The following is an 18,907-nucleotide window of genomic DNA, read 5'->3' as shown; positions in this document are numbered from 1 at the left end:
TCTCAAGGTCTACTTGAAGCCTCTTTTGCTTCAGCATACCTAAAAATATAACAAGAACAAGAAGACTATTATTTATATTATGCCGCCCTGGATCGGCCCTCTGCAGTATTCCCATCTATTAGGTGTTATGTTATTTTGTCCCCAATGATAAAATGTCTAGTTATTGCTAACAGACCAAAATATATTCATGATTCATTTCTATAAATTGCTGTTCCATTTTGTACATTTGAACAATTGTATAAAAATTTATATTCCATTCCTTACGTACTAATGTTTGTTTACGAAATACGACTGAGCTCATTACATCGTATGGCTGTTCTCTAAGTGAGCATATATAATCTGGTCAGATAAGTCATTAACAATTTTTATGAAAGCTCATTGGGAAAGTTAATTTCTGCTTTTGTTGTTGAGTTTAGTAATTCAATATTAACAATAATATCAATGATGAAACAGGGATATTGACGTCATCTCGTGGCAATGTTTAGGATACTTGTGGTATGGTATAATGGTGTTTTCTTTACTTCGGGTTCTGAGTAATATAAACTAAAGTAGGAGGAACGGAACAGCCAAGTATAAAAACTTATTTAAGCATGACTTCGGTATGATAGAATCGGGAATAATGAATACTATATGGTAATATAAGAGGAAGATATCGCCGTGTTTCACACTACACTAGTAGTACTAGAGTGTAGAGTACTAGTTGTACTCTACACGGGTGGGAGTATATAATTTGGGTAAATATTTAAAGATACCACTATGATGGCAGTCATTTCCGGGTTGTCAGGCAAATTAAGCAGATTAGATATAGATATGGAAACGGGTTGGTAATGTAAATATATATTTGTTTAGATACACTGATACAGGAATCCTGGCAGTTCTGTCTACTAACATAATTCCCTCCCCCTTGGTGCTAAACAGTGTATAATACATTTTTGGTGAATTTTCGAAAGTTCACTCATACATGATATTGCAATAGAAAATATTAATTGTGCAAATTATAATACAACCATGTAATATATATTTTTCTTGGCAGAAATCAATAACCAAAAAGTTGATAAATCTTTAGAAATGCACATCTACGCAGGGTCGTACTAATTAAAGCCCGGCAGCAGACGGGGATTTCCTATGGTGCCCAGGCATTGTGTAGGTACGCGCGGCGCCTCTGTTGACCATGTACTGTTTACATCGCCATTGTTTGCGGCCCACTAGCTTTTGTTTAGCTTGGTTTGAATGCTTGCTGCGTTCAGCGCATGCGCAAGATATTCAAATTACCTTGTTGTTTCGCAAATGTATGCCCAATTCTTATAATAGAAACAATTTTTCAGCGATTGAAACGGAAATTTGGTTATCAAACTTGGCAACATAGTTTTTCGAGTAAAAATATTAAGGTAAGGCATCACTATATATTATTTTAATTTATATAAACATGTTTATCAACTTATTTTCTCCCGGAAATGAGAAGCTTAAGATTGTTGATCACTTGATGTTTGAGCTTAGGGTCATCACATGTAGGCATATGGTCACGCGCGAAACCATGCGCGGCGCCGATATCGCCATCTTTTGCGCCCCGTTGGATTTTGATTTTTGTTTGGCTTAGTTTGAATGCTTGGAGCGTTCAGCACATCCGCAGGGTATTAAAATTATCTTGTTGTTAAACAAGTTTATGCCCAGTTCTTCAAAACTTTACTAATTCTTGCCGGTTTCAACGCAATTTTTTATATTAGCCTTGGCAAATTAGTTTTCCGAGTAAAAGTGTAAAGGCAAGAAACTAAATCATATAATATTGAATGTAATAATGTTGTTTATTAGCCTCTATTCTACCGGATATGAGCAACTTTGAAATCGTTGGTAATAGCGCAGTTGTGCAATCTAAGTTTCTTGAAGCTTAGATGCCTATTCGACATATTGTTGCCATGGCAACGTGATAGGTGTCAGTAAGAACGGTGTAAGAGGAAAGTCCTGCATTGTTTTTGACATGCTCAGGATATTTTTGGACCCATAAAACCTGTGCATGCCAAGTTGCATGTCAGTTGGGCCAGCGGTTTGGATTTTATTGATTATCTCTTAATTGACAACAGTTGCCATGGCAACGTGATAGATATTTGTAAGAATGGTGTCAGAAGAAGGTCCTGCAATGTTATTGACATGCTCAGGTGTTTTATTGACCCATAAAACCTAGAAATGCCAAGTTGCATGTCAGTTGGGCCAGGGGTTTGGATTTTATTTATGATAATCTGAAAATTGACAACTTCATGGTTGCCATGAAAAGGCAAATATGGTATGATGGAGATGTCTTGCATTGTTTTTGACATACTCATGTGATTTGTTGATCCTTAAAACTCAAGTATTCCGAATTTTAATAAAATTGGACCAGTGGTTTAGAGTTAACGTGTATTTCTTTACCGAAATCTTTACAAATGACCACCCTTAACCCATTCAACTCCGATGACAAGATGTCTTGTCATTTGGTCAAATAAAACAAAAAATCATAATAAAACAACAAAATGTTTGATGATCAAACAGCACCAGAAAAATATGACGTCATCAGTCCTCCTCGAGGAGGACTGATGACGTCATATTTTTCTGGTGCTGTTTGATCAAACATTTTGTTGTTTTATTATGATTTTTTGTTTTATTTGACCAAATGACAAGACATCTTGTCATCGGAGTTGAATGGGTTAATTCTAACATTTTGCTATGGTGAAGTCCAGCCAAAAATGCGGGCTAAAAAAATAATTCAAAAAATCATATCTCACTTATTTTTTGAGCTATTTCAAAAATTTAAAAAGCATTTTGTTTCTAATAAAATTGCCTTTCATATGCAACAATAATTTAAGAGTTAAAAAAAAATGAAAATTTTGTGCCCGTACCTACATTGTGTGTTTTTTTTTTCCCCCAATGGATCATATCATATGCATGATCCGTCTACTAGTGAATTCACTAAAAAATTGCTGAATTTAGCAGGAGAAACAACGCACAAAGCAGAAAATCCTTTGCTGAATTTAGCACCCGGACTGTGGAGGTGGTTTAGATTAGGTTAGGTCCTAACCTAACCTAACCAAACCGCCCGTAATTTATCCATTCCACATTTTCCAACAACCGGATATAAACAAAGATGGTGGCAATGCCATGGTCCGGGCGCTAAATTCAGCAAAGGATTTTCCGCTTTGTGCGTCATTTCTCCTGCTAAATTCAACAATTTTTTTGTGAATTCACTAGTAGATGAATCATTCATATGATATGAACCATTGGAACTGAAAAAACAGGCTTACACAACACCCAGGCACCATAGGAAATCGCCAGTCGCTACCGGGCATTATTTAGTAGGACTGTCTACGCAATATCATAATAGAAAATTAAATAATATTGTAAATTATAATATATCAATGTAATATATGTTATTCTAGGCAGAAAATAATAGAAACAGTTATTAAAAGCTATTCCCTATTTACTATTAACAAACAAATATAGCTGCTTTGACTACTTGAGACGCCATGTTTGTTTTGGGAGAGGCAGAGGTTGAAAAAATTAAAAGTATGCTAAATTTGTATATTTTAACTCAACCCAATGTACTTAACCTAACCTTATCTACCTACCTACTTAACCTAACCTTATCTACCTACCTACTTAACCTAACCTTATCTACCTACCTACTTAACCTAACCTTATCTACCTACCTACCTCTGACCACCTTCCAATCATCATCACCACCAAAACAAGATGCACCCCAGCTGGCCACAGACACACTTACACCAATTACAAGAGAGCTGACTGGGAAGCCTTTACTGAAGAGACAGAACAACATTTTAAAACACTTAACAGTACACCAATCACAAACATAAACAATGCTGTGCACGCTTTTAATACAATCATACAAAACGCAGACAAGAGATACATCCCTAGAGGCAACAGAAAATCACACAACCCCAACTTCACACCAGAAATCCAAGGCCTCATCAGACAACGTGACACACTTAAACACGATACCCCCACACCTATCCCTCAAAACATAGCAGACCAAATACAAACACTAAACACTGTGATTGCCAATAAAATACATGAACAAAAAACACAAAATTGGCAAAACTTTATCAATACACTTGATCACAAAACAAACACCAGCAAATTGTACAAAACACTCAACAGCATCACACTATCCAACACTAACACTACACGCTCTCACGCAGCAATAATCACAACAACAGATAATCTACCCTCAAACAGACAACAAGCAAACGCACTCATACGTCATTTTGCACAGACGAGCCATCTTACGTCTCACCCTGACGACCGACGCACCATTCGACGTAAGAAAGACTTCCCCACAGACTCAGACTATACACCCTTCATAGACAGTCAGACAAAACTCATAATGCATAATCTCAAGCACTCATCTGCCTGTGGCCCTGATAACATAAGCAACATCCACCTAAAACACATTGGACCACAAGGTATACACGCACTCACAAACATTGCAAACTACAGCTATTCACACAACACTATACCCGACATCTGGAAGCATGGTAAAATAATCACCATTCCAAAACCGAACAAAGACCCAACAATCCCAACATCGCACCGCCCAATCACACTTCTCTGCACCCCCTCTAAAGTCATTGAACGCCTAATACTTAAACTTGTCACACCATATATTCCCCTTGCTGACTCACAACACGGTTTTAGGCCACTACATTCCACAAACACTCTCCTGACAAACCTCACACAAAGAATTTTAGATGGCATCAATTCAGATAGGCCCCACCACAGAACACTTCTTATAACATTGGACATTAGTAAAGCTTTTGATGCTATCCCCCGCCACAACCTAACAAATAAAATATATAACACAGACATGCACAATAACACCAAAAGATGGCTGGCCAATTATCTGGCAGGCAGGAATACTCATGTGTCATATAATGGCCAATCATCGCACATCAGAAACATTAAGAACGGAGTACCACAGGGCTCAGTTCTATCCCCCACATTATTTAATCTATACATGCATGACTTACCCACGCCAGACACCTCAGAAATACAAATCTCTTCCTACGCAGACGACATAACAATCACATGCACACATCGTAACACAGACAAAGCTGCAGAAATAATCCAGCCTTACCTTGACACACTCAACACATGGTTCATCACAAACAGACTCAAAATAGCTCCAACCAAATCTACAGCAACACTTCTCACCAACTGGACAAAAGAACACAAATATATACCTCATCTCTACATCAACAACACTCTAATACCACACACAAACACACTGAAAATTCTTGGTGTAACATACGATACATCCATGTCTTTCAAACAACACCTCACAAACATAAAAAACAAATGCACACCTAGACTTAACGCACTTAAGTCAATCACTGGAACAACATTTGGACAAAACAAAGAAACTAATATAACAATATACAAACAATGCATACGCTCAGTGATGAATTATGCGAGTCCTGCATGGGCTCCTAATCTCAGTGAGACACACCACAACACCCTTCAAATCATACAAAACAAAGCCCTAAAAACAATTACAGGCTGCACAAATACATCACCTACAGACCATTTACATCATGAAACAAAAGTCCTCAAAGTCAAGGACCACCTCGACATGAGAGGCACACAAACACTTGCTGCAGCCACCACAAACACATCACACCCGCTACACTACATAGCAGAACACCCACACACACCAAGAAACATTAAAACTACACCCAAAGACCTTTATTACGCACAGATACTCTCTTCTCTTCCTCCACAACCACCAAATACCAGCCTCCGGAAACATATTCATAATCATATCACTCACCGCTCCATTAACACACTGAAAGACAACACACTGCTGCATGCCAGACCCCCTGATATCCACCCTTCTGAATCCTCTCTCCCACGAAAGGACAGAGTCCACTTGGCCAGACTGCGATGCGGTCACCACCCAGCACTTCTAAGCTACCAGAAGAGGCTGGACGACCGTGTTGTGAACAGCTGCCCAGGATGTAACACTTCACCCCATACCATACAACACATAATGGAAGACTGCATTATACACAATCATGCACGCAAACAACACAACATACACTCTATAAAGGATTTGTGGGAAAACCCAGTTTCGGCTGTGGCCTTCCTTGAGGAGACGGGACTGCTCGGACAGACAGTCTAGGGAATGACAACAACAACAACAACCTACCTAACCTAACTAAACATCCCTACCTAACCTAACCAAACCTCCCTACCTAACCTAACCTAACCTGCATTTAGTAATGAGATGCCTGTAATTCTAAAGGAAAAGGTTATCAGGATGTTGTCATCTTCTCTCACCTTTGAATTTATCAAAACAAAGATGGTATGTAAAGGTCAGTAGTCTTTTGACATACATCACATGACCATACCATCCTCACTATCTCCTGGCCTATCCCAGGCCAGAAAAATTGAGACTGAATTCTATCCTGAGTTTTCTGTAGTCCCATGTGTTCGCCTAGTGCAGCAATCTCAAGTCCCAACTCGGATACACCATACTGCAATAGAGTCATCCCCTTTTCTTAAGGAACCTGGTTTCTATTCTCTGAGAAGTTCTGCACTGTCCTTCCTGTACCCTCTTACAAACCATGGGAAGTGTGGGGTAGGTTGTTTGCTAGGTTACATCCTCACTATTTGCAAGATCTGAAACAGATGAAAGTATCAGAGGTTTTACCTGGTTGGTTTGGGTGGCAGTTTCCTATGTGCAAAAGTTCTTGGGTTCAGGAATGTTCCCAACAACCAAGTCTTCTACCACCTCCATGACTGCAGCAATGACTCGTCCGGTGTAGAAAGAACTAACTGCCTCAACCATAGCTAAAGGGCAGTCCACCTGATTCCCTTTGATAAGCTTCACCGTCACAGAATTACGGGTATAACTGTCAGGCGTTACTAGCCTCTCCTTGACACAACATCCCGTCGATCTGTTGTCCCTTAAAACCCCCGTGGTAACACCATTTACCTTACCAGGCTGAACCAGGAGCCCTGTACCTCTGAGACTGGAACTTAATGCAGCAGACGAGTACATGTTTTGGGGCGTTGGCACGGAACCGACAGTGACACACTTTTGTGGAGCAACTTTTGGGGAAGATTCCTCAGGTGCTCCTCCGTGGTGTACTGCAGCTTGCTGATTCTTCTGACCTTTGTGATCTTTCCAGCCACCACTAGAGCAGTAGGGCTGGTTCTTCGCCAGCTGTTGTTGGCTCTGAGGAGAAAAATATTGGCCTGGTCGTTGTGATTTCAGCTGCAATGGAGATGACTGTGGTAATATGTTGCAGTAGTGCTGAGGTTGTGGTGTTGACCATTGTTGTGTCTGACGAGAGTGAACAAGTGGAGGCAACTTCTTGTATTTACCTAGTTGTAATATACGGGAAGGGAGCTATGCTCGTGGTGACCTGTCTTTGTATCTCTCCGCATCAAGTTTTATCTTAAAATCTTGTATAGTGTTTGCACATACTGTTTTGTTGTCTAATTTGTTCCATGTATTTATCACTCTGTGGGAAACTGTTCCTTTTCAAGTTTTTTCTATAACTGTCCTTTTTCAGTTTTTTTCCGTGTCCTCTTGTTTTACCGTTGTCCCACACTAACAAGTCGTTCCTGTCTAAAACTTCCATTCCTTTCATTATTCTGTAGATAGTCAGCAAATCTCCTCTTTCTCTTCTTTGTTCCAAAGTTGGTAGATTCAATTTGGACAGTCTTTGCTCATATGTTAGTTCGGCGAGAGTCGGTGTTAGTTTGGTTGTCGCTTTTTTTATTCTTTCTAGTTTCTTAATATTCTTTTTGGTATTGGGTGTCCAAAGTGATGCTGCATACCCAAGTTTTGGTCTTATTAGTGTTGTTAATATTTTCTTTATAATTTCTTCATCCAAATAAGCAAATGCCACTTTGATTGACCTCAATAAATTGTAGGTTTCTCTGAATATTTTATTTATATGCTTATCTGGTGTCATGTCCTTTCCAATCATCACTCCAAGATCTTTTTACGAGTTTGCTTTTTTTACTTTTTCTTCCCCAATTCTGTAATCTTTTGATCTTCTGTTTTTACTCTTTCCAAATTCCATTATACACTCATACCTCGATTTAACGGACCTCACTTTAACGGATTTCAGATGCAATGGACAAAATCTGTAGCTTCCGGATCGTCCGGAGCGACCGGACGCGGTCCGATGTTTCCACAGTTGACCGCCAGATGACCTATGGTCGCTTTGTTTACAACTGTGCCGGAACACGTGGAGCTGTTTGGTCCGTGTTTTTCGACCTTTTTGGCCCTGTTTTGTGTGTTTGTGAAATAATTCAACAGTTTTTTTAACCATGGCACCTGTACATCCTGTAGAAAAGAGGAAAATTGTCAATTTAACAGTATCACAGAAGCTTGAGTTGATTAAAAAGTTGGAAAGTGGAGTGTCGGTGAAGCAGGTGTGTGATGAATATCCACTTCACTCCGGGCCATAATCTTGCGGGCAGCAATAGCTGCCAGACGTACGATGTTGCATCATAATACTCGCATCATAAAAAATAGTCACCGCTTATATCGATCGTTCTCTCTTTCACCTGTGAATTTTGATAACCATAGAAAATGTGATGAAGACAGTTTAGAGAGTGTCATTATGCAGGGGCAACTACAATAAATATAATCAAGACACCGATATGGCAGCCTCGCGTATCCACTTGCTCCTCATGCCGCCTATGTAGGCGGCAACGTATGGAAGAGGATATGGAGTAAAGAAACAAACTGTGTCTGATATTCGTAAACAAAAGGAACAACTTACCCAATATTCGCTGAAGTATTTGGTTGATGAAAATTTTGGACTTGGTACTCTTGGGGTGAAAATTTTGGGCCAGATCCCAGGTATTTACACTAACAGATTGGATAGTGTGCTTAAGTAAAAGTACCGTACTGTATTCATTCCTCATTTTTTTGTAATGTAATCATTGAAATACAGTAGTATCGGAAACTTCGGACAATCGGGTATATCGAACCGGTGTTCCCCCCTTTTAGTCCGTTAAATCGAGGCATGAGTGTACTGCATTTCTTTATATTATATTTTACTTCCCACTTTTGAGTCCAATTCCAGATCGTGTCCAGATCTTGTTGCAATGAGTTGCAGTCCTCTTCCGTTTTTACCTTCTTTAGTAATTTTGCATCATCTGCAAAGAAATTCATATAGCACTCCACGCCTTCATTCATGTCATTAATATATACGGCGAACATGATCAGGGCCAGTACTGATTCTTGCAGGACACCTCTTTTTTACTTCTTCCCAGTTGGAGAATTTTTTTCTAATTACAACTCTCATTTTCCTCCCAATCAGGAAGTCTTTCATCCATTCCAATAATTTTCCTCTGATGCCACCTTTTGACTGTATCTTCTTTATAAATTTCCTATGTGGTACCTTATCGAATGCCTTTTGCAGGTCCAGAAAAGCACAGTCTGCCCACCCATCTCTTTCTTGTATTATGTCTATTAATCTTGAGTAGAAGCAGATCAAATTTGTTGTACATGATCTCCCTTGTCTGAATCCAAATTGATTTGGATTCAGTATAGATTTTTCTTCCAGGTATTTAACCCATCTGTTTTTGACAACTCTTTCACAAATTTTTGCTATTGTGCTTGTTAGTGAGACCGGTCTGTAATTAGAATTTGCTTCCTTGTGTGGTACCCATAAGCTGCAAAATTAGCTCTTAAAAGCTTTCCTCTTATTCCGTACATCTGCAGTACCTCCCACAGTGCCTTCCTGTCTACCCCCATCATAAGCCTTTTCTAAATCCATAAAAGCCATAAAACATCTTTACATTTTCCTATGGCTTTCTCACATATCTGTCTTACCACCAAAATCTGATCTACACAACCTGTCCTAAACCCACACTGTTCCTCACCAATTACTCCCTCTGTTCTTCTCCTAATCCTCTCTAGCAAGACCCTCCCATAATCCTTGCCAACTATACTTAACAAGCTAATCCCTCTGGAACTACTACACTTACACTTGTCCCCGTTTCCCATGTAGTGGAACTATACAGGCACTCCTCCAGTCCTCTAGCACTCTACCCTCTCGTAAACAAGCAATAAATAACCTTACCAGCCAGTCCACCATCACTGTACCTCTTTTTTTAAGACATTCTGCATGACATCCATCCAGACCAAGTACCTTACCTGCTCTCATCATCTTAACAGCTGCCTTCACTTCATCTTTCCTTATTTCTCCTCCATTTTCATCACTCATCACGGTCATTGTCTTAGCACTTCCCACTGCAACTATCTTTCCCTCCCTATCCTCCTTCACATTTAGCAACTCCCTAAAATCCTCTGCCCATGTTCCTCTTACTGCCTTCTCTTCCATAATCATCTCTCCATCTGCACCTTTTATATTTTCATCTCTACTTGATTCTCTTCCTCTTCCTCTTTTAATTTCTTTCCAAAACATTTTTTTATTACTTTCAAAATTTTCTGTCATACTCTTACCCCATTTCACATCTGCTCTCCTCTTTGCCTCATTTATCTTATGCTTTACTTCTCTTTTCTTTGTACCTCTCATATGATTCCCTCGTCCTATTTTGTAACCAATCTGTGAAAGCTCACTTCTCTTCTACAACCTTTTCTTCCTCATCCCACCACTCACTACCCTTCCTTCTATTTCCTCCCATCCTCCTTGTTCCACACACCATCTTTGCACACCTTGTGACTCCCTCCTTGAACCATCCCCATTCCTCCTCCACTCCTAGTTCTACTCAATCCTTCACTCCATCCCTCTCCTCTCTCAGCTTCTTAGTGTACATCTCCCTTTCTTTCTCATTTAAGCAGTTCACTCTAAGCACCTCCATACCTTTTGTCATTTTCCTCTTTCTCCATCTATCCTCCACTCTCAACTTACCTTCCACCAGAAAATGATCTGATATCTCCTCAATCTCTCCCCTTAGAACATGTACATCCTTAACTCTTCCTATTATACTTCAATTTACCACTACATAGTCCAATAACGCTCTATCTGCTACCGTTCCTACCACCACCCTCTCCCATGTGTACTTATGCCTACCACCACCCTCTCCCATGTGTACTTATGCCTACCACCACCCTCTTCCATGTGTACTTATGCCTACCACCACCCTCTCCCATGTGTACTTATGGTTAACTTTCTACCTGAACATTGTATTTACTATCATCAACTCTCTAAACACATCTCTACCATCAACTCTCTGCTATGATTCTTTCCTGGAACTCCACACTTCTTGACCACTCCATCTATTGGTTCATATCCTACCTTAGCATGAAGTTCTCCCAATACTACTATATTAACTCCTTCACTCCGGGCCAAAATCTCACGGACAGCATTAGCTGCCAGACGCGTGATGTTGCTTCATAATACTCGCATTATAAAAAGTAAAGTAACCCCTGTATTGCTCGTTCTCTTTCACCCGTGAATTTTGATAGCCATAGAAAATATGATGAAGCCAGTTTACAGAGTATGGGGGTCTTGCAGATACAACTACAATAAATATAATCAAGACGCCAATATGGCAGCCTCGCATACCCACTTGCTCCTCATGACGCCTACGTAGGCGTCACCATATGGAAGGGGTTAATGTTTCTCCCTAATCCCTATGCACTCATTTAAATTTATCCAAAAAGCCTCCCTTTCTTCTACATTCTTCTCACTACCAGCCCCATATGCACTTACAAAAACCCACATCTCCTTTCCCAGTTTCACCTTCATCCACATTAACCTTGAAGAAAGCCTCCTTCCACTCCACTACATGTTTACCTATCTCTTCACTTACTAGTATAGCCACCCCTTCTTTCCCTCATCCTCTCTTCACTCCTGAGAACCTCCCAACTACACTCTCAAACTCGCACTCGCCCCTCCCACTCAATTTAGCTTCACTCAAAACCAACACATCCATCTTCCTTCTCACAAACATACTCCCTATCTATTCCCTTTTACTCTCATCAGTACTACATCCATGCACACTAAAAGACCCATACCTTAGGGTACTGGTTGGAAAACTCCTAGACCCTCTTATGCCTTTACTTTTTTTTTTAATAATGTCCCCTGTGAGGCTACAGGGAGAAGGATGCCTAGTCCTAATTCCCTATCATATTTATAAATGGAAATACATTTATTTACATCATAAAACAGTATAAAACCATTAAAACTAGGCTTGTATCATTAAAAAGGGTATTCTAAGGCATTTTTAAGGTATGCATCCACTACCCACATTGTTCCAAAGAATACAAACTCTTCGGTACTCCTTACAATAGGATACTTCGCGTAGCGCAAATATTTCTACCGCTAAATTAAAATCTTAACCCTGTGGGTCTGGGCAATGCTTATCCTCAGTAAGGGGCCCTATTGGGGCAAGGGGGCCCTTCCCCTCCACCACAAGTCTCGCACACTATACTCCATTCTCTTCGCAGTAGTCAACGAGTTAACATCTCTCAACTATACCTATTTAGTTTTTATCGGTTTCCCCCTTATTGGGCTGATTTTCAGTCAAAATCCCTTATTAGCACGGCAGTGAACCGTTAATTAATCAACGGTTCAATATTTACGTTGTGTGCCGAAAATCAAGCAACCCGCTTCGATTGTCGCCAGCTCACTCCCAGGACGCTAAGGAGTTCGTCGTCCTTCAATTTCATCGGGGTTTACCTACGCCATCCTGTGTCCTGGATTTTTTTGAGTGCCCTCTCCCTTTCCTGTATTATTCCCCTAACCGCCACCGGGTATCCTACCCTTCACTGTAAGTATGGAATCTGGTTCCAGTATTGTTGTTGTTCAAGATAGGTTGTGTGCCTTCGCCGAAGGGAGATACCCTTGTCTCACCCCCTTACCGCCAGCCCAAGCGGATCCTCACATTTGGTGTATCAAGTGTAGAGCTCTCAAGTGTTCACCTTTATCTCCGTGTGAGACGTGCATTCAGTGGGATGATAGTCAGTGGTCCGTGTACTTTCATGTTCACAGGGAAGCGCATGCAGAGAAAAAGGTGCGCAAGCATAGGAAATGGCTTCCACCTTCACCCCCCAAAAACTAGAGAAGGCAAACTACGGCTTCAGAGGAGATGAGCAATTCTCTCCCTCCTCAAAAGCGTAGTAGACAGGAAAGTTGTACAACGTCCACTTCGAGTCATTCTCAGGCCAAGTTGTCCTCTATTCCTTCAACCAGGACGGTTAGCGTAGACAGACATGCGCCTCCGGCCACCTCTAGCTACCGCTCCTGTACGAGCTTTTTCCCGGATGAGGTCACTTGCGGCTTGCCCTCGACCCATCCCGGATGGCTTCCACCTTCACCCCCCAAAAATAAGAGAAGGCAGACTACGGCTTCAGAGGAGACGAGCAATTCTCTCCCTCCTCCAAAGCGTAGTAGACAGGAAAGTGGTACAACGTCCACCTCGAGTCATTCTCAGGCCAAGTTGTCCTCTATTCCTTCAACCAGGACGGTTAGCGTAGACGGACATGCGCCTCCGGCCACCTCTAGCTACCGCTCCTGTACGAGCTTTTTCCTGGATGAGGTCGCTTGCGGCTTGCCTTCGACCCATCCCGGATGGCTTCCACCTTCACCCCCCAAAAATAAGAGAAGGCAGACTACGGCTTCAGAGGAGATGAGCAATTCTCTCCCTCCTCCAAAGCGTAGTAGACAGGAAAGTGGTACAACGTCCACTCGAGTCATTCTCAGGCCAAGTTGTCCTCTATTCCTTCAACCAGGACGGTTAGCGTAGACAGACATGCGCCTCCGGCCACCTCTAGCTACCGCTCCTGTACGAGCTTTTTCCTGGATGAGGTCGCTTGCGGCTTGCCCTCGACCCATCCCAGAAACTGGACGCCGACACGGACAAAGAACTAGGTTCGAAGACAAAGAGCCCCTCAGCCTCTTCTACTCAGGAATCCCGCAGTACGCGTAAAACCCGTCCTAGGAAGAGCCGGGTGATCAACGGAGGCCTTTCCCTGCCCTCTGATCAGGAGGACAGGGGTGGGCCTATGCGCGCGTTGCTTGCGGGTAAACCCACCTCTACCAGAAGAGAGAGCCTCTCCTTAGGGTCCCCCGGACCATCTGAACCTAACCGCGACTCTCCAAGCGGGCATTTACAGGAACTTTTCCCCACTATATATTCCCTCTTTCACACAATGAAAGAACAAATGATGGATGAACAACGCGAATTCATCCGGGCAACTCAGGAAAAGTTCCTGTTGGACTCCGAAGTTTGCAAGGATTCAACGCCCACAAGAGCCCCCCTAGAACAGGTTCCAGCCGATCGGAACCCCCCCAAACTGATCAGGGACGAGGATGAAGACGCGTGGTTTCTCGCTGACCGGACAGACGCCAGCTAAGATGACGACGACGTCCGCAGCACCGGGGATGAGAGGGCAAGTTACAAAACTTCACAGGATTCCCAGTCTGAATCCCCAATGGTGGTTAAACCCTCCTTCTCAGAGATCCTCTCTAAAGTTAAGAGAGCTAATCAACTGAGCCCTCCACAAGAAGAGGAAGCCACGTTCGAGTCAAAAATCTTCAGGACGGGCAATTCTCAAACAACAAAACCACCTCCAATCCAACTCCCATGGAGTACACAGACGGTAAGAGCCATGAACCAGGCCTCCGACGCACTCACCAACCGGACAACCGAGAAACCGCGCTGGCGCTCTGTTCCAGTGGAACAGCAAAAATGCTTCTACAACCCATCAGAGACAAACCTTAAAGAAGCTTTGATCCCGGCTCGGTTACCAGAGCTTGTCAAAGCGGACGTGGATTCCCTGCTCAGAAGAAACGTCATCCTTTCCGGCAGAGAATCCAGGGACCTCGTTCAGGGCCTGGCTCTCTCTCTCGCGGTGAACTCCTGGCTGGAATGCGTCTTGGCTTCAGTATGGGAGTTTTTACCTGAGCTGCAACCCCAGGAGGAATGCAACCTCCAGGCTCTATTGGAAAGCTCGAGCAGAGCCCTGAAGCATCAAGCGGCCTGCCTCTCAACGTCTTGGGCCAACATCGAGTCACGCAGGAGAGACACCATCCTAGGAGACCCCAGTGATCCCCTCCTCAGAGAAATTTATGCTCCATTGAAGAGGGCCCCCCTTCTAACCCGCATGCTGATTCCCCCGAACATGGTGGAGACCAGTCATTGATTTGTCTCCTCTCAACAAGTTCCTTTCCCTGACGAGGTTCCGAATGGACACCCCAGAGTCCGTAAGGGCGTCTATCAGGGATGGGGACTTCATGGTGTCGCTGGACCTCCAAGATGCCTATTTCCAAATACCAGTGCATCCCTCCTCCAGAAATTCCTCAGAATTGTCCACAGGGGCAACACCTTCCAGTTCACCTGCCTATGCTTCGGACTTTCCACAGCACCCCAAGTCTTCACCAGAGTGTTCAAACTCATTTCAGCGTGGTCCCACTCCAGGGGGATTCGCCTACTCCGTTACCTGGATGACTGGCTGGTCTTTGCACATTCTGCCCAGCTATGCCAAGAACACCTGAGAATGGTCCTAACCTTCGTCCGGAAATTGGGCACCGTAGTCAACCCGGAGAAGTCAGATTTCTTACCAAGACAGAGAGCCACGTACCTGGGTATGGTCCTGGACTCCTCCCTAATGAAGTCCTTCCCAGTAGAAAAGAGGATCCAGACTCTCCCTTCTCTAGTTGCACAGGCACTATCGACCGGGTTCCTGACGGCGAAACAATGCCACATCCTCCTGGGCCATATGGCCTCCGTAGAGAGATTCATCCCCAGGAGCAGACAAAGAATGCGACCGCTACAGTGGCTCCTCAAGTCTCAGTGGGCCCCGCAAGAGGGAGAGCCCCTGCAATTTATCTCCCTCACCAAAGAAGTCAAGGATTCTCTTCTCTGGTGGAAGGACCCGTGCGACCTACTCGTGGGGATGCCCCTCGGCCCATCTTCCCCCAAAGTCCTCCTGTTCTCCGATGCCTCCATGGAGGGCTGGGGAGCCCACCTCAACGACGATCACATCAGCGGTTCCTGGTCCACAGTCGAGCGGACAGCCCATATCAACTGGCTAGAATTGAAAGCCGTACTCCTGGCTCTCCGTCATTTCAAGGATCAAGTCTCGGGGAAAGTAGTGGGCATAATGTCGGACAATTCCTCGGTAGTAGCCTACCTGAACAAGCAAGGGGGCACAGTCTCCCAGGAACTATGCCTTCTGACGATGGACATCCTCAACCTAGCCGAGAATCTCCAAGTGTCACTCAAAGCCCGCTACATCCCAGGGAAGAGGAATGTCTGGGTGGACCACCTCAGCAGGAAGAATCAGATAATCAGCACAGAATGGTCCCTCCATCAAGAAGTAGCGAACTTCATCCTCAGCAAATGAGGCTCCCCTCTAGTGGACCTTTTTGCCACGAGATGGAATCACCAACTCCCAATATATTTCAGCCCTCTCCCGGATCCTCTGGCAGCAGGAGAAGATGCTCTTCTGCAAAGTTGGGACAACCTGGACACCTACGCTTTCCCTCCGTTTCCCTTGCTCCACAAGGTACTCCAGAGACCAAGAAACGCATCCAACCTTCGGATGACTTTGATCGCTCCTTGGTGGCCCGAAGCCCCATGGTTTCCAGACGCCCTGGATCTAGCAGTAGAAGAGCCTCTGGCCCTTCAGGGAAGACCAGATCTTCTACATCAACGGGGTTTGGCACAAGAACCCTTCAACACTTAATCTCCTCCGTGGGATGTGGCATTAGTCCTGAACTCTCTGAGGGGTCCCCCTTACAAACCCCTCGGAGAGGCACATCTGAAGGACCGCACCTTGAAGACAGTTTTTCTGCTAGCCCTGGCATCTTCCAAGAGAGTAGGGGAGTTACACGCCATCTCTTATAGAGTCGCCCATTCCAAAGGATGGAAAGAGGTCTCCTTCACTTTCATGCCCCAATTCATTGCCAAAAACCAAGATCCTGACAAATCCGTCCCTACATTCTGGTCCTTTAGTGTTCCGTCCTTAGACGAATTTGTAGGGGGAGAACAGACTGAAACAGCACTACGCCCAGTACGAGCCATCTGGACCTACCTCAAGAGAACCAAACATCTTAGACCAGAATTAAAAGGTTGTTCGTCTCTACTAAAGGTAAACCAAAGCCCATCACTAAGAATTCCATTTCTTACTGGATCAAGGAAGTCATCCGCAGAGCCTGACATGAACCACACAGATTGCCCTAAGGTGAAAGCCCATGACCTGAGGGCAGTGGGGGCCTCCCTAGTCTTCAGAAAGAATCTGTCATTCAACCAGGTTCTTCAAGCAGGTACATGGAAGAGCCAGAATACATTCACTTCCTTTAACCTCAAAGAAGTTATGTGGGAATCTTTAGGGAACTTCTTTTTGGGCCCCATAGTGGCTGCCCAAGAAGTCCTGAAATGATATACCCCTCCCCAAGAGCACACAGCCGACCCTGACAACTCATCCAGGTTCTGGCTCGGCAACCGCAGGGATAACTTTCCAAAGTCCTTCTCATACTCCTACATTCCCTTACCTCACCTGAGGGCTCTCCTGCATTCCAAGGGAATCAATTCAAGCCCTTCAGTGGTACAAAAGTGAGTATAACCTGTCTGTCTCCACTCCAGGGAACAGAAAAGGGTGCACTTCAAAGTGAGGGGAATGTATAGGGGTCTGGTCAACGTAGTCTTAGCACACTAAATTTTTCCTTACGGGGGTTTTCCAGGCTAGATAACAACTTCCTTCCCTCTTAAGTCCGAGTCTCCTATTGTAAGGAGTACCGAAGAGTTTGTATTCTTCGGAACAAATGTAATTTTCGCAGGAAAATTAATTTTTCCCTGATACAAACCTGAGGTACTCCTTACCTCTAATGGCCCTCCTCAACCACCCCTCTAAACAGTTCCTTCTCCTTGCCTGACAAACCTTGTGCTTAATTTCATACCTGGCTCAGAGAATGGAGTATAGTGTGCGAGACTTGTGGTGGAGGGGAAGGGCCCCTTACTGAGGATAAGCGTTGCCCAGACCCACAGAGTGAAGATTTTAATTTAGCGGTAGAAATATTTGCGCTACGCGAAGTATCCTATTGTAAGGAGTACCTCAGGTTTGTATCAGGGAAAAATTAATTTTCCTGTGAAAATTACTTTTTTTTTTGCTGTTCACAAGGGCTCTTGGAACCAAACCCTTGCAAATACTGGTGGATCACTGTACTCCTATTTTTGTTCAGAGTAAGCTGATCTGATACTGAAGTACTGTGTAATTGGTCTGTCAACTTGTCCCAGTTCTCTAAGTAGACCCACAGTCGTCTGGAAACCGGCCTCAGCTACCAATTCAGTCCAGCATTCTCATAATGAAGTATAGACATTTCTTAAATTATGTGTTTAAATGATCCAATTTTGAAATATGTGAAAAACAATGTAATAGCTATTTTTCTTAATTTGTCACCAGTTTGAATAATGCTATATACACCAGTTCACATCCCATGCATGACAGGTTTAGTTCACATAGACCAGGTGTCCTACCATAGTGTGTTCATCTATTATTGTTAATTTCTGGTGGTAAGGTGCTGTTTGTCACATGTTCATCTACAAAATCGGAATGCATGATATGGTCAACTCAGGACACCCTCCTCATTCCAACAATTCTGATTTTGTTGTTGTATCATTGAAGGATAGATAATGCCATAGATTGATATATAGTATTATTAACTAACAATAATCTGTGACAACTCTGACTTAAGAGCAACATAGTATAGATTGTCATGGGTGTCCTTTGGCGAACTTCATCCAGCAGAGAAATGTTTGGGCTGGCAATTTTTGTAGGTTGTCACTTTGGGTATTAGTGCTAAAATATAATAATACAATTGGGGGTTGTGATACTTTGTTTTAGCATCATAAAGTGTAGAAATATTGATGAGGTACAAATACTTAAAGTCTTGTTAGGGTTTCATTTGCTACCCTTGAATAA

General features: G+C 43.2%; 1 protein-coding gene across 4 annotated transcripts in view; it reads left to right on the top strand.

The window, feature by feature from the left end:
* Window positions 1–262: 262 nt before the first annotated feature.
* LOC143018171 (gigaxonin-like) overlaps window positions 263–18,907 on the top strand; it is a 68,887-nt gene continuing 50,242 nt past the window's right edge. Inside the window, exon 1 of one of the 4 annotated variants that reach the window (XM_076173343.1) lies at window positions 263–342. The gene's annotated coding sequence lies outside the window, so the exon portion shown is untranslated. The other 3 variants (XM_076173342.1, XM_076173344.1, XM_076173345.1) reach the window with 3 other exon arrangements.

The sequence above is a fragment of the Oratosquilla oratoria genome, chromosome 34 (assembly GCF_046742065.1).
Source record: "Oratosquilla oratoria isolate Oo_2021 chromosome 34, ASM4674206v1, whole genome shotgun sequence".
Classification (NCBI taxonomy): domain Eukaryota; kingdom Metazoa; phylum Arthropoda; class Malacostraca; order Stomatopoda; family Squillidae; genus Oratosquilla; species Oratosquilla oratoria.
The sequence above is the reverse complement of the archived record's forward strand: the minus strand, read 5'-3'. Positions and strand labels throughout refer to the sequence as shown.